This window comes from Ranitomeya imitator, chromosome 3, assembly GCF_032444005.1.
Source record: "Ranitomeya imitator isolate aRanImi1 chromosome 3, aRanImi1.pri, whole genome shotgun sequence".
In the NCBI taxonomy this organism is placed as follows: Eukaryota; Metazoa; Chordata; class Amphibia; order Anura; family Dendrobatidae; genus Ranitomeya; species Ranitomeya imitator.
This window is the reverse complement of record NC_091284.1, coordinates 106231447-106244267: the sequence shown is the minus strand read 5'-3', so window position 1 is coordinate 106244267 and position 12821 is coordinate 106231447.

Below are 12821 nucleotides of genomic sequence, written 5' to 3'. Positions count from 1 at the left end.
AAAAAACTATAGGGAGAAAAATACTTTATCTAAAAAACTAATTAAAGCTGCCAAAAAGGAAACAGAGAAGCACATTGCTAAGGAGAGTAAAACTAATCCCAAACTGTTCTTCAACTATATCAATAGTAAAAGAATAAAAACTGAAAATGTAGGCCCCTTAAAAAATAGTGAGGAAAGAATGGTTGTAGATGACGAGGAAAAAGCTAACATATTAAACACCTTCTTCTCCACGGTATTCACGGTGGAAAATGAAATGCTAGGTGAATTCCCAAGAAACAATGAAAACCCTATATTAAGGGTCACCAATCTAACCCAAGAAGAGGTGCGAAACCGGCTAAATAAGATTAAAATAGATAAATCTCCGGGTCCGGATGGCATACACCCACGAGTACTAAGAGAACTAAGTAATGTAATAGATAAACCATTATTTCTTATTTTTAGTGACTCTATAGCGACAGGGTCTGTTCCGCAGGACTGGCGCATAGCAAATGTGGTGCCAATATTCAAAAAGGGCTCTAAAAGTGAACCTGGAAATTATAGGCCAGTAAGTCTAACCTCTATTGTTGGTAAAATATTTGAAGGGTTTCTGAGGGATGTTATTCTGGATTATCTCAATGAGAATAACTGTTTAACTCCATATCAGCATGGGTTTATGAGAAATCGCTCCTGTCAAACCAATCTAATCAGTTTTTATGAAGAGGTAAGCTATAGGCTGGACCACGGTGAGTCATTGGACGTGGTATATCTCGATTTTTCCAAAGCGTTTGATACCGTGCCACACAAGAGGTTGGTACACAAAATGAGAATGCTTGGTCTGGGGGAAAATGTGTGTAAATGGGTTAGTAACTGGCTTAGTGATAGAAAGCAGAGAGTGGTTATAAATGGTATAGTCTCTAACTGGGTCGCTGTGACCAGTGGGGTACCGCAGGGGTCAGTATTGGGACCTGTTCTCTTCAACATATTCATTAATGATCTGGTAGAAGGTTTACACAGTAAAATATCGATATTTGCAGATGATACAAAACTATGTAAAGCAGTTAATACAAGAGAAGATAGTATTCTGCTACAGATGGATCTGGATAAGTTGGAAACTTGGGCTGAAAGGTGGCAGATGAGGTTTAACAATGATAAATGTAAGGTTATACACATGGGAAGAGGGAATCAATATCACCATTACACACTGAACGGGAAACCACTGGGTAAATCTGACAGGGAGAAGGACTTGGGGATCCTAGTTAATGATAAACTTACCTGGAGCAGCCAGTGCCAGGCAGCAGCCGCCAAGGCAAACAGGATCATGGGGTGCATTAAAAGAGGTCTGGATACACATGATGAGAGCATTATACTGCCTCTGTACAAATCCCTAGTTAGACCGCACATGGAGTACTGTGTCCAGGTTTGGGCACCGGTGCTCAGGAAGGATATAATGGAACTAGAGAGAGTACAAAGGAGGGCAACAAAATTAATAAAGGGGATGGGAGAACTACAATACCCAGATAGATTAGCGAAATTAGGATTATTTAGTCTAGAAAAAAGACGACTGAGGGGCGATCTAATAACCATGTATAAGTATATAAGGGGACAATACAAATATCTCGCTGAGGATCTGTTTATACCAAGGAAGGTGACGGGCACAAGGGGGCATTCTTTGCGTCTGGAGGAGAGAAGGTTTTTCCACCAACATAGAAGAGGATTCTTTACTGTTAGGGCAGTGAGAATCTGGAATTGCTTGCCTGAGGAGGTGGTGATGGAGAACTCAGTCGAGGGGTTCAAGAGAGGCCTGGATTTCTTCCTGGAGCAGAACAATATTGTATCATACAATTATTAGGTTCTGTAGAAGGACGTAGATCTGGGTATTTATTATAATGGAATATAGGCTGAACTGGATGGACAAATGTCTTTTTTCGGCCTTACTAACTATGTTACTATGTTACTATGTTACCTTCGGCTGTCTGTCCCCGGCGCTCTGCTTTCCTGCACTCACTGTGAGCACAGCGGCCGGAAAGCAGAGCGGTGACGTCACCGCTGTGCTTTCCGGCCGCTGTGCTCACAGCAAGTACAGAGAAGCACAGCGCCGGGGACAGACAGCCAAAGGTAAGTATGAAGCGTTTGTTTTTTTTTACTTTTAGGATGGTATCCAGGGTAAACATCGGGTTACTAAGCGCGGCCCTGCGCTTAGTAACCCGATGTTTACCCTGGTTACCGGCATAGTTGGTCGCTGGAGAGCTGTCTGTGTCACAGCTCTCCAGCGACCAAACAGCGATGCTGCAGCGATCCGGATCGTTGTCTGGATCGCTGCAGCGTCGTTTAGTGTGAAGGTACCTTAAGTCCCAGACCACTCGTGCATTCATGGTCTGTCATGTTTGCCAGCAGTCAGGACATCTTGCCACCAGATGTCCCCAGCGGTCGAGGAAATGTCAGCGTCTAGTGGTAGTAGGTGGAGGTACACTAGACACGGCGACGTTTGCCTCCAAATTGTCCATTAAGGGGACAATTACTACAGGCTCATTCTCCTACTCGGTAGAGCTCTGCGTGGATTCTGGGGCCGGGGCAGTTTTGTGTCTTCTGCCTTCGCCCAACGTCATGCAATTCCCCTGGTAATGCTAGCTCAGCCAGTTACCGTATGAGTGGTGAATGGGTCGACACTGCCCTCTCAGATAACACACCAGACCATCCATTTCACTCTGTCCATGTCGCCATCTCATCAGGAGATTATATCTCTGCTCGTCATTCCTGAGGGAATTGATGAGGTCCTGTTAGGGATACCTTGGCTACAGTACCACTCTCCTCATATTGAGTGGTTCACAGGCAGAAATTTGGTATGGGGTGAATCTTGTGGGGGTAGATGTCAGAGGGAATGCGTTCAGGTTGCTACTACCGAGGTACCCACAGATCTATCTTCTCTCCCCAAGCAATATTGGCCCTATGCTGACATGTTCTCCTAAAGGGCTGCAGAGACCCTTCCACCTTACCGCCCTATGACTGTCCTATAGACCTCTTGCCTGGTGCTGAGCCTCCCCGGGGTTGAGTTTATCCGTAATCTCTCCCTGAGACTGAGGCAATGTCACAGTACATCTAGGAAAATTTGGCAAGGGGATTCATTAGGAAGTCAGTGTCACCTGCAGTGGCTGGGTTCTTCTTCGTGCAGAAGAATAATGGGGAACTACGTCCATGCATAGACTACAGGGGTCCTAACGCCATCACCATTAAGAATAAATATCCCCTACCCCTGATATCTGAGCTCTTTGATAGGCTTCAGGGAGCAAGGGTATTTACTAAACTAGATCTGCGGGGTGCTTACAACCTGATACGCATTCGTGAGAGGGAAGAATGGAAGATGGCTTTTAACACCAGGGATGGGCAATATGAATAGCTAGTGATGCCCTTTGGGCTCTGTAAGAGTTCCCGCCTCTGCACAGGGGGAATCTCGAACCATCTCTGCCACAGTCTCCCATTCTTCTTCAACCGCAGTGGAGCCTGCTCAGTGGAGACATCGGTCCCAGCATCTGGCTCAACCTGATACAGTGCAGATGATTACTGCTGCCTTTCCAGGCTCAGCCATTGTAGCCAGTACTAGTCAGCGGTGAGCAGACGTCACTGTGACTAAGTCCTGCTTTTCCCTTTCTGTGCATGCCCAGGGTAAGTCCTCTCATTGCAGGTCGGGGGTCACATGCTCAGGTACTACAGCAGCTCCCATTGGTCCTCTAGGAAGGTCCTGAAGTGGCTCAGGTACGGTAGCAGCTCCCATTGGTCCTCTAGAAAGGTCCTGTAGTTGCTGCAGCTATAAAAGGTTCACATGGCCGCACGGCCATGCGCTAGTATCAACTAAGTTATGTGTTCTGCACCAATGTGGTCATATGTATGTGGTTTCAGGGTTCGGCTGAAATAAGCCCCTAGAATACTGGCACCTCTGGTGAGGAGTTTTGTGTGAGTGGATTCAGGGCCCGGCTGAAATAAGCCCTTAGAATACCGGCACCTCCGGTGAGGAGTTATGCGTGTGCTATTCTGACTGCATGACCACTGTTCGCTCTATTTGGTAGCTGTGTTCCTCTGTGAGGTTAACAGGGCACCTCATTCTCTTGTCTCCAGTGACTCTGTGAAGTAACAGAGTTCACTTATACCTCCATATACTACCGTCAGTTAATAGCAGCGGGTTTTACTCCTACACGGTGGACCCCGGGTTGCGAACGCACTTATTACTCTGTAAATATATATTTGGTGTGTTTCGCTAAACCCTAATATTATGATTCTTGGCGAGACACAGGAGGTCACAAACCACTTTTCAGATGCACTTGATCTATCAAGAAGTGTGTGACTCTTAACCCCTTCCCGACCCATGACGCCACGTAGGCGTCATGAAAGTCGGTGCCATTCCGACCCATGACGCCTATGTGGCGTCATGGAAAGATCGCGTCCCTGCAGGCCGGGTGAAAGGGTTAACTCCAATTTCACCCGATCTGCAGGGACAGGGGGAGTGGTAGTTTAGCCCAGGGGGGGTGGCTTCACCCCCTCGTGGCTACGATCACTCTGATTGGCTGTTGAAAGTGAAACTGCCAATCAGAGCGATTTGTAATATTTCACCTATTATAACGGGTGAAATATTACAATCCAGCCATGGCCGATGCTGAAATATCATCGGCCATGGCTGGAAATACTAGTGTGCCCCCACCCCACCCCACCGATCGCCCCCCCGGACCTCCGATCTGTCCGGTACACTGCTCCGGCTCCCCTCCGTCCTGTGCGCCGCTCCCCCCCGTGCTCTTGTCCACTCCCCCCGTGCTCCAATCACCCCCCCGTGCTCCAATCACCCCCCCTGCACTCCGATCCACCCCCCCCGGTGCTCCGTTCCACCCCCCCATGCTCCGTTCCAGCCCCCCCGTGCTCCGTTCCACGCCCCCCGTTCTCCGTTCCACCCCTCCCGCGCTCCGATTCCCCCCCCCGTGCTCCGATCCCCCCCCGTGGTCCCCCCCACCCCATCATACTTACCGATCCAGCCGGGGTCCCGTCCGTCTTCTCCCTGGGCGCCGCCATCTTCCAAAATGGCGGGCGCATGCGCAGTGCGCCCGCCGAATCTGCCAGCCGGCAGATTCGTTCCAAAGTGCATTTTGATCACTGAGATAGATTATATCTCAGTGATCAAAATAAAAAAAATAATAAATGACCCCCCCCCTTTGTCACCCCCATAGGTAGGGACAATAAAAAAATAAAGAAATTTTTTTTTTCCACTAATGTTAGAATAGGGTTAGGGTTAGGGATAGGGTTAGGGGTAGGGTTAGGGCTAGGGGTAGGGTTAGGGGTAGGGTTAGGGTTAGGGCTAGGGTTAGGGCTAGGGGTAGGGTTAGGGTTAGGGGTAGGGTTAGGGGTAGGGTTAGGGGTAGGGGTAGGGTTAGGGCTAGGGTTAGGGCTAGGGTTAGGGTTTCGGTATGTGCACACGTATTCTGTTCCTCTGCGGATTTTTCCGCTGCGGATTTGATAAATCCGCAGTGCTAAACCGCTGCGGATTTATGGCGGATTTACCGCGTTTTTTTCTGCGCATTTCACTGCAGTTTTACAACTGCGATTTTCTATTGGAGCAGTTGTAAAACCGCTGCGGAATCCGCACAAAGAAGTGACATGCTGCGGAATGTAAACCGCTGCGTTTCCGTGCAGTTTTTCCGCAGCATGTGTACAGCGATTTTTGTTTCCCGTAGGTTTACATTGAACTGTAAACTCATGGGAAACTGCTGCGGATCCGCAGCGTTTTCCGCAGCGTGTGCACATACCTTTAGAATTAGGCCATGTGCACACGTTGCGGATTTGGCTGCGGATCCGCAGCAGTGTTCCATCAGGTGTACAGTACCATGTAAACATATGAAAAACCAAATCCGCTGTGCCCATGGTGCGGAAAATACCGCGCGGAAACGCTGCGTTGTATTTTCCGCAGCATGTCAATTCTTTGTGCGGATTCCGCAGCGTTTTACACCTGTTCCTCAATAGGAATCCGCAGGTGAAATCCGCACAAAAAACACTGGAAATCCGTGGAAAATCCGCAGGTAAAACGCAGTGCCTTTTACCCGTGGATTTTTCAAAAATGGTGCGGAAATATCTCACACGAATCCGCAACGTGGGCACATAGCCTTAGGGTTAGGGTTGGAATTAGGGTTGTGGTTAGGGTTAGGGGTGTGTTGGGGTTAGGGTTGTGGTTAGGGGTGTGTTGCGGTTAGGGTTGTGATTAGGGTTATGGCTACAGTTGGGATTAGAGTTAGGGGTGTGTTGGGGTTAGTGTTGGAGGTAGAATTGAGGGGTTACCACTGTTTAGGCACATCAGGGGTCTCCAAACGCAACATGGCGCCACCATTGATTCCAGCCAATCTCGTATTCAAAAAGTCAAATGGTGCTCCCTCACTTCCGAGCCCTGACGTGTGCCCAAACAGTGGTTTACCCCCACATATGGGGTACCAGCATACTCAGGACAAACTGCGCAACAATTACTGGGGTCCAATTTCTCCTGTTACCCTTGTGAATCTAAAAAAATGCTTGCTAAAACATAATTTTTGAGGAAAGAAAAATGATTTTTTATTTTCACGGCTCTGCGTTGTAAACGTCTGTGAAGCACTTGGGGGTTCAAAGTGCTCACCACATATCTAGATAAGTTCCTTGGGGGGTCTAGTTTCTAAAATGGGGTCACTTGTGGGGGTTTCTACTGTTCAGGCACACCAGGGGCTCTGCAAACGCAATGTGACACCCGCAGACCATTCCATCAAAGTCTGCATTTCAAAAGTCACTACTTCCCTTCTGAGCCCCGACGTGTGCCCAATCAGTGGTTTACCCCCACTCATGGGGTATCAGCGTACTCAGGAGAAACTGGACAACAACTTTTGGGGTCCAATTTCTCCTGTAACCCTTAGGAAAATAAAAAATTCTGGGCTAAATAATTATTTTTGAGGAAAGAAAACGTATTTATTATTTTCACGGCTCTGCATTATAAACTTCTATGAAGCACTTGGGGGTTCAAAGTGCTCACCACACATCTAGATAAGTTCCTTTCGGGGTCTAGTTTCCAAAATGGGGTCACTTGTGGGGGGTTTCTACTGTTTAGGCACATCAGGGGCTCTGCAAACGCAACGTGACGCCCGCAGAGCATTCCATCAATGTCTGCATTTCAAAACGTCACTACTTCAATTCCAAGCCCCGGCATGTGCCCAAACAGTAGTTTACCCCCACATATGGGGTATCACCGTACTCAGGAGAAACTGGACAACAAATATTGGGGTCAAATTTCTCCTTTTACCCTTGGGAAAATAAAAAATTCTGGGCTAAATAATTATTTTTGAGGAAAGAAAACGTATTTATTATTTTCACGGCTCTGCATTATAAACTTCTATGAAGCGCTTGGGGGTTCAAAGTGCTCACCACACATCTAGATAAGTTCCTTTCGGGGTCTAGTTTCCAAAATGAGGTCACTTGTGGGGGGTTTCTACTGTTAAGCCACATCAGGGGCTCTGCAAACGCAACGTGACGCCCACAGAGCATTCCATCAAAGTCTGCATTTCAAAACGTCACTACTTCACTTCCGAGCCTCGGCATGTGCCCAAACAGTGGTTTACCCCCACATATGGGGTATCAGCGTACTCAGGAGAAACTGGACAACAACTTCTCGGGTCCAATTTCTTCTGTAACCCTTGGGAAAATAAAAAATTCTGGGCTAAATAATTATTTTTGAGGAAAGAAAACGTATTTATTATTTTCACGGCTCTGCATTATAAACTTCTATGAAGCACTTGGGGGTTCAAAGTGTTCACCACACATCTAGATTAGTTCCTTTGGGGGTCTAGTTTCCAAAATGGTGTCATTTCTGGGGGATCTCCAATGTTTAAGCACACAGGGGCTCTCCAAACGTGACATGGTGTCCGCTAATGATTGGAGCTAATTTTCCATTTAAAAAGCCAAATGGCGTGCCATCCCTTCCGAGCCCTGCCGTGCGCCCAAACAGTGGTTTACCCCCACATATGGGGTATCAGCGTACTCAGGACAAACTGGACAACAATATTTGGGGTCCAATTTCTCCCATTATCCTTGGCAAAATAGGAAATTCCAGGCTAAAAAATCATTTTTTGAGGAAAGAAAAATTATTTTTTATTTTCATGGCTCTGCGTTATAAACTTCTGTGAAGCACCTGGGGGTTTAAAGTGCTCAATATGCATCTAGATAAGTTCCTTGGGGGGTCTAGTTTCCAAAATGGGGTCACTTGTGGGGGAGCTCCAATGTTTAGGCACACAGGGGCTCTCCAAACGCGACATGGTGTCCGCTAACAATTGGAGCTAATTTTCCATTCAAAAAGTCAAATGGCGCGCCTTCCCTTCCGAGCCCTGCCGTGTGCCCAAACAGTGGTTTACCCCCACATATGAGGTATCGGCGTACTCGGGAGAAATTGCCCAACAAATTTTATGATCCATTTTATCCTACTGCCCATGTGAAAATGAAAAAATTGAGGCGAAAAGAATTTTTTTGTGAAAAAAAAGTACTTTTTCATTTTTACAGATCAATTTGTGAAGCACCTGAGGGTTTAAAGTGCTCACTAGGCATCTAAATAAGTTCCTTGGGGGGTCTAGTTTCCAAAATGGGGTCACTTGTGGGGGAGCGCCAATGTTTAGGCACACAGGAGCTATCCAAACGCGACATGGTGTCCGCTAACGATGGAAATAATTTTTCATTCAAAAAGTCAAATGGCGCTCCTTCCCTTCCGAGCCTTACCATGTGCCCAAACAGTGGTTTACCCCCACATGTGAGGTATTGGTGTACTCAGGAGAAATTGCCCAACACATTTTAGGATCCATTTTATCCTGTTGCCCATGTGAAAATGAAAAAATTGAGGCTAAAAGAATTTTTTTGTGAAAAAAAAGTACTTTTTCATTTTTACGGATCAATTTGTGAAGCACCTGGGGGTTCAAAGTGCTCACTATGCATCTAGATAAGTTCCTTGGGGCGTCTAGTTTCCAAAATGGGGTCACTTGTGGGGGAGCTCCAATTTTTAGGCACACGGGGGCTCTCCAAACGTGACATGGTGTCCGCTAAAGAGTGGAGCCAATTTTTGATTCAAAAAGTCAAATGGCGCTCCTTCCCTTCCAAGCCCTGCCGTGCGCCCAAACAGTGGTTTACCCCCACATATGAGGTATCAGCGTACTCAGGACAAATTGGACAACAACTTTCGTGGTTCAGTTTCTCCTTTTACCATTGGGAAAATAAAAAAATTGTTGCTAAAATATAATTTTTGTGACTAAAAAGTTAAATGTTCATTTTTTCCTTCCATGTTGCTTCTGCTGCTGTGAAGCACCTGAAGGGTTAATAAACTTCTTGAATGTGGTTTTGAGTACATTGAGGGGTGCAGTTTTTAGAATGGTGTCACTTTTGGGTATTTTCAGCCATATAGACCCCTCAAACTGACTTCAAATGTGAGGTGGTCCCTAAAAAAAATGGTTTTGTAAATTTCGTTGTAAAAATGACAAATCGCTGGTCAAATTTTAACCCTTATAACTTCCTAACAAAAAACAATTTTGTTTCCAAAATTGTGCTGATGTAAAGTAAACATGTGGGAAATGTTATTTATTAACTATTTTGTGTCACATATCTCTCTGGTTTAACAGAATAAAAATTCAAAATGTGAAAATTGCGAAATTTTCAAAATTTTCGCCAAATTTCCGTTTTTATCACAAATAAACGCAGAATTTATTGACCTAAATTTACCACTAACATGAAGCCCAATATGTCACAAAAAAACAATCTCAGAACCGCTAGGATCCGTTGAAGCGTTCCTGAGTTATTACCTCATAAAGGGACACTGGTCAGAATTGCAAAAAACGGCAAGGTCTTTAAGGTCAAAATAGGCTGGGTCATGAAGGGGTTAATGAATCAGGCACCTCAGACTCCAGTACTCCCCATTCCATGAAGACCAATGTGAACAATGCCAGCCTCAATGAATTTGGGACTTAAACTCATGAGCTTATGTTAAAGCTGGATTCTTATTGCTAATTGTAGTATTAGGATTATACAGCAATTCTGTAATGGATTTTCAAAGTAAATACACCAACAATATCTGCTCCAATAGATATACTGTATTCAATAATATATGCAGTTCATTGATATCTCCAGAAAGAAAATAATGACTTCTTACAGAGCTTTGCCACACAGTTTAGGTAATAAACCAAATCAGAAATGGCCCTTTGTACATGATATTGTTTTGCTTTACAGTTTAGATGAAGAATCTGGCTAAGTCCGTTGTCAATGGAGCAATCTTAAAAAAAGTACCAATTCTTCATTTAAAGATGCTGCAAACAGTAAGAAGTAGGTAAAGTATTTCACCTTATCACTGACATTTATTATTAGCACACTCTTCTTTCTACATTAACATTTATCCACCCTTCTCTACCCTCCCTAATTCTATTGCAGCATTTATACTCCCCTGCACAAGTACTTGTGAATGTGTTTCACTGAACCTCCTCTAGCGCTTACTCCCATATACCCCTTGACATCCAGAATTCTCTATAAATGATGCTGTATGTACATATTATTATGCTATATATTATATATGTTTTTCTCTTCGCATCAAGAATTAGTTTTGCAGTTTTTCCAAATAGATTGTAGATATCCCTAGGAGTGTAGTAACCCCGTCTTTGACACCAATTAAGACAAGTTTATTCTAGAATTTAGACAATCAATTAATCTGAACTTTTAGACACTGCCAAAAACTTACTGACCTAAGGTTAATTAAAAATTAAACGTAAAAAGCAGTACCTGGGACTTTTGGAGGTATAGAATGAAAATAATTGGTATGTAATCACTAATATTAGTAGACTTGGAAGATCATTAATGTTGATTCCTTATATTGCCACTCTGGCTACTCCGAAACTGGTATTTATCTGGATTTCTGTTTGGAACTCAGCAGAAATGTAACACTAATATAATCCTGGTTTTTATAGATCATTTTCAAATAACTTTCAACATGATGTAGAAATTTGTGAAAGAGGCAGGCTATCTTTCAGTTTTCAATAAACAAAAGCATATGACTTGTGGATCAAACCAGATAATCATATTATGGGTTGTTCAGGTTTTTAGCAAACTGGATTGCAAACAAAGCTGCGCTTTATACAATTCCATGGCAACTTCTCCTTCATTCACTTGTATCCACACACCTGCTGCTGTATCTATTTCTAAGCTATTGGGAGACTAAAGAAAATTGTCCGACTGTGAAGGAAAATCCAACTATAATAGAATAGATTCCAAAAATAATGCTTGTTACAGGTATGGTCATGACACTGTCATTTTTTACAGATTATCTGTTCTGTTGCTTCGTACAAGAGCAACTGAATAAAGTGCAAACAATACAAACACAATAAAACAAGGTGGAATTCAGAGCCAATTGAGTAATAGTAGTAAATCAAAACAATTCACTGATAGCACTAACTATATTAAAACTGTTTCAACCTTACCACTTCTCGTGGTATCCTGGTCACTTTAAATGTTCACCCCTTCCTCTCTGAGTTTGGCACTCGTTACCAATGACTCCTGTCTCACCATGTGCAGATTTCACAGATTCCCTGACCAACACTGTTTCCTCCACTGCCTCAAGGCCCCGTCACACTTAGCGACGCTAAAGCGATCCTGACAATGATACGACCTGTCAGGGATCGTTGCTGCGTCGCTATGTGGTCGCTGGTGAGATGTCAAACAGTGAGATCTTCCCAATGACGCAGCAGCGATGCGACGACCTGTAGCGACCTGTACAACGATGTCGTTGGTCGTTGTGACCCTGTCACATGGCAGCTATTATGACGATTCAGACCTCGATGAGGGACATCCTGTGTGACGTTGTAGACGCACAGGCGTGCATTTGCGTTGCCTTTTCCGCGCCCATTCAGTTCCGATTGGTGGTCGCTACTGCGTTCTGATTGGTGGCGGCCTTGCCTTATGAGGCGACACAATAGCCCTTCCGTCCTTTGTTCCTGACCGCGTGGTGGTTTGCAGATCGTTGTAGAGTTCTCCGGCCTGCGACTCCTCTTCGATTTATCTATTCTTCAACGGTTCTTCTGACACCTAGGATGGAAGCGCTACTATGTCGCCTTCTGTTGAAGGCATGACCGCCAATCAGAACGCAGTAGCGACCACCAATTGGAGCGGAGGGGTGCAGAAAAGGCAACGCAAATGCATGCCTATGTGTCGGTGTCTGAGTCGTCAACGAGGTCGTTGGTAAGGTGTCAAACACAGCGATGTGTGCTACCCAGCGGGACCTCAATGATCAAAGAAAGGTCTAGGGCCATTCCGACACGACCAACGATCTCACAGCAGGGGCCTGGTCGCTGCTACATGTCAAACATAGCGAGATCGCTACTGAGGTCGCTGTTGCGTCACAAAACTTGTGACTCAGCAGCAATCTCGCTAGCGACCTCGCTTAGTGTGAAGGTACCTTTACTCCCAACTCCACTCTCACGGTGCTAGCAGGGATCTCACCAAGGTCACGGCAGTTCAGCCCCGCTGGAATGCAGCCTCAGCGACCAGAAGTAACCTCTTATAGATGTCTCTCCATTACTAAGCCGTGGGATTGATGTCACTGGACAACAGAAAGGTGACATCAGCGCCACAAATATTAACCCCACTTGCCTTCGCAATAAGACAAGTGGGAAGAGTCGGACAAAGTGTTAGAATTAGTGCATGCAATAGATGCGCATTTTCTGGGCAGCAGCTGGTTTCTATTTTTAAGTTGGAGGGGTCAATATCCATGGTCCCTTACCAGCCTGAAAATACCAGCCCCAGCTCCCTGTTTTAGCAAGGCTGGTTGTTAAAAATGG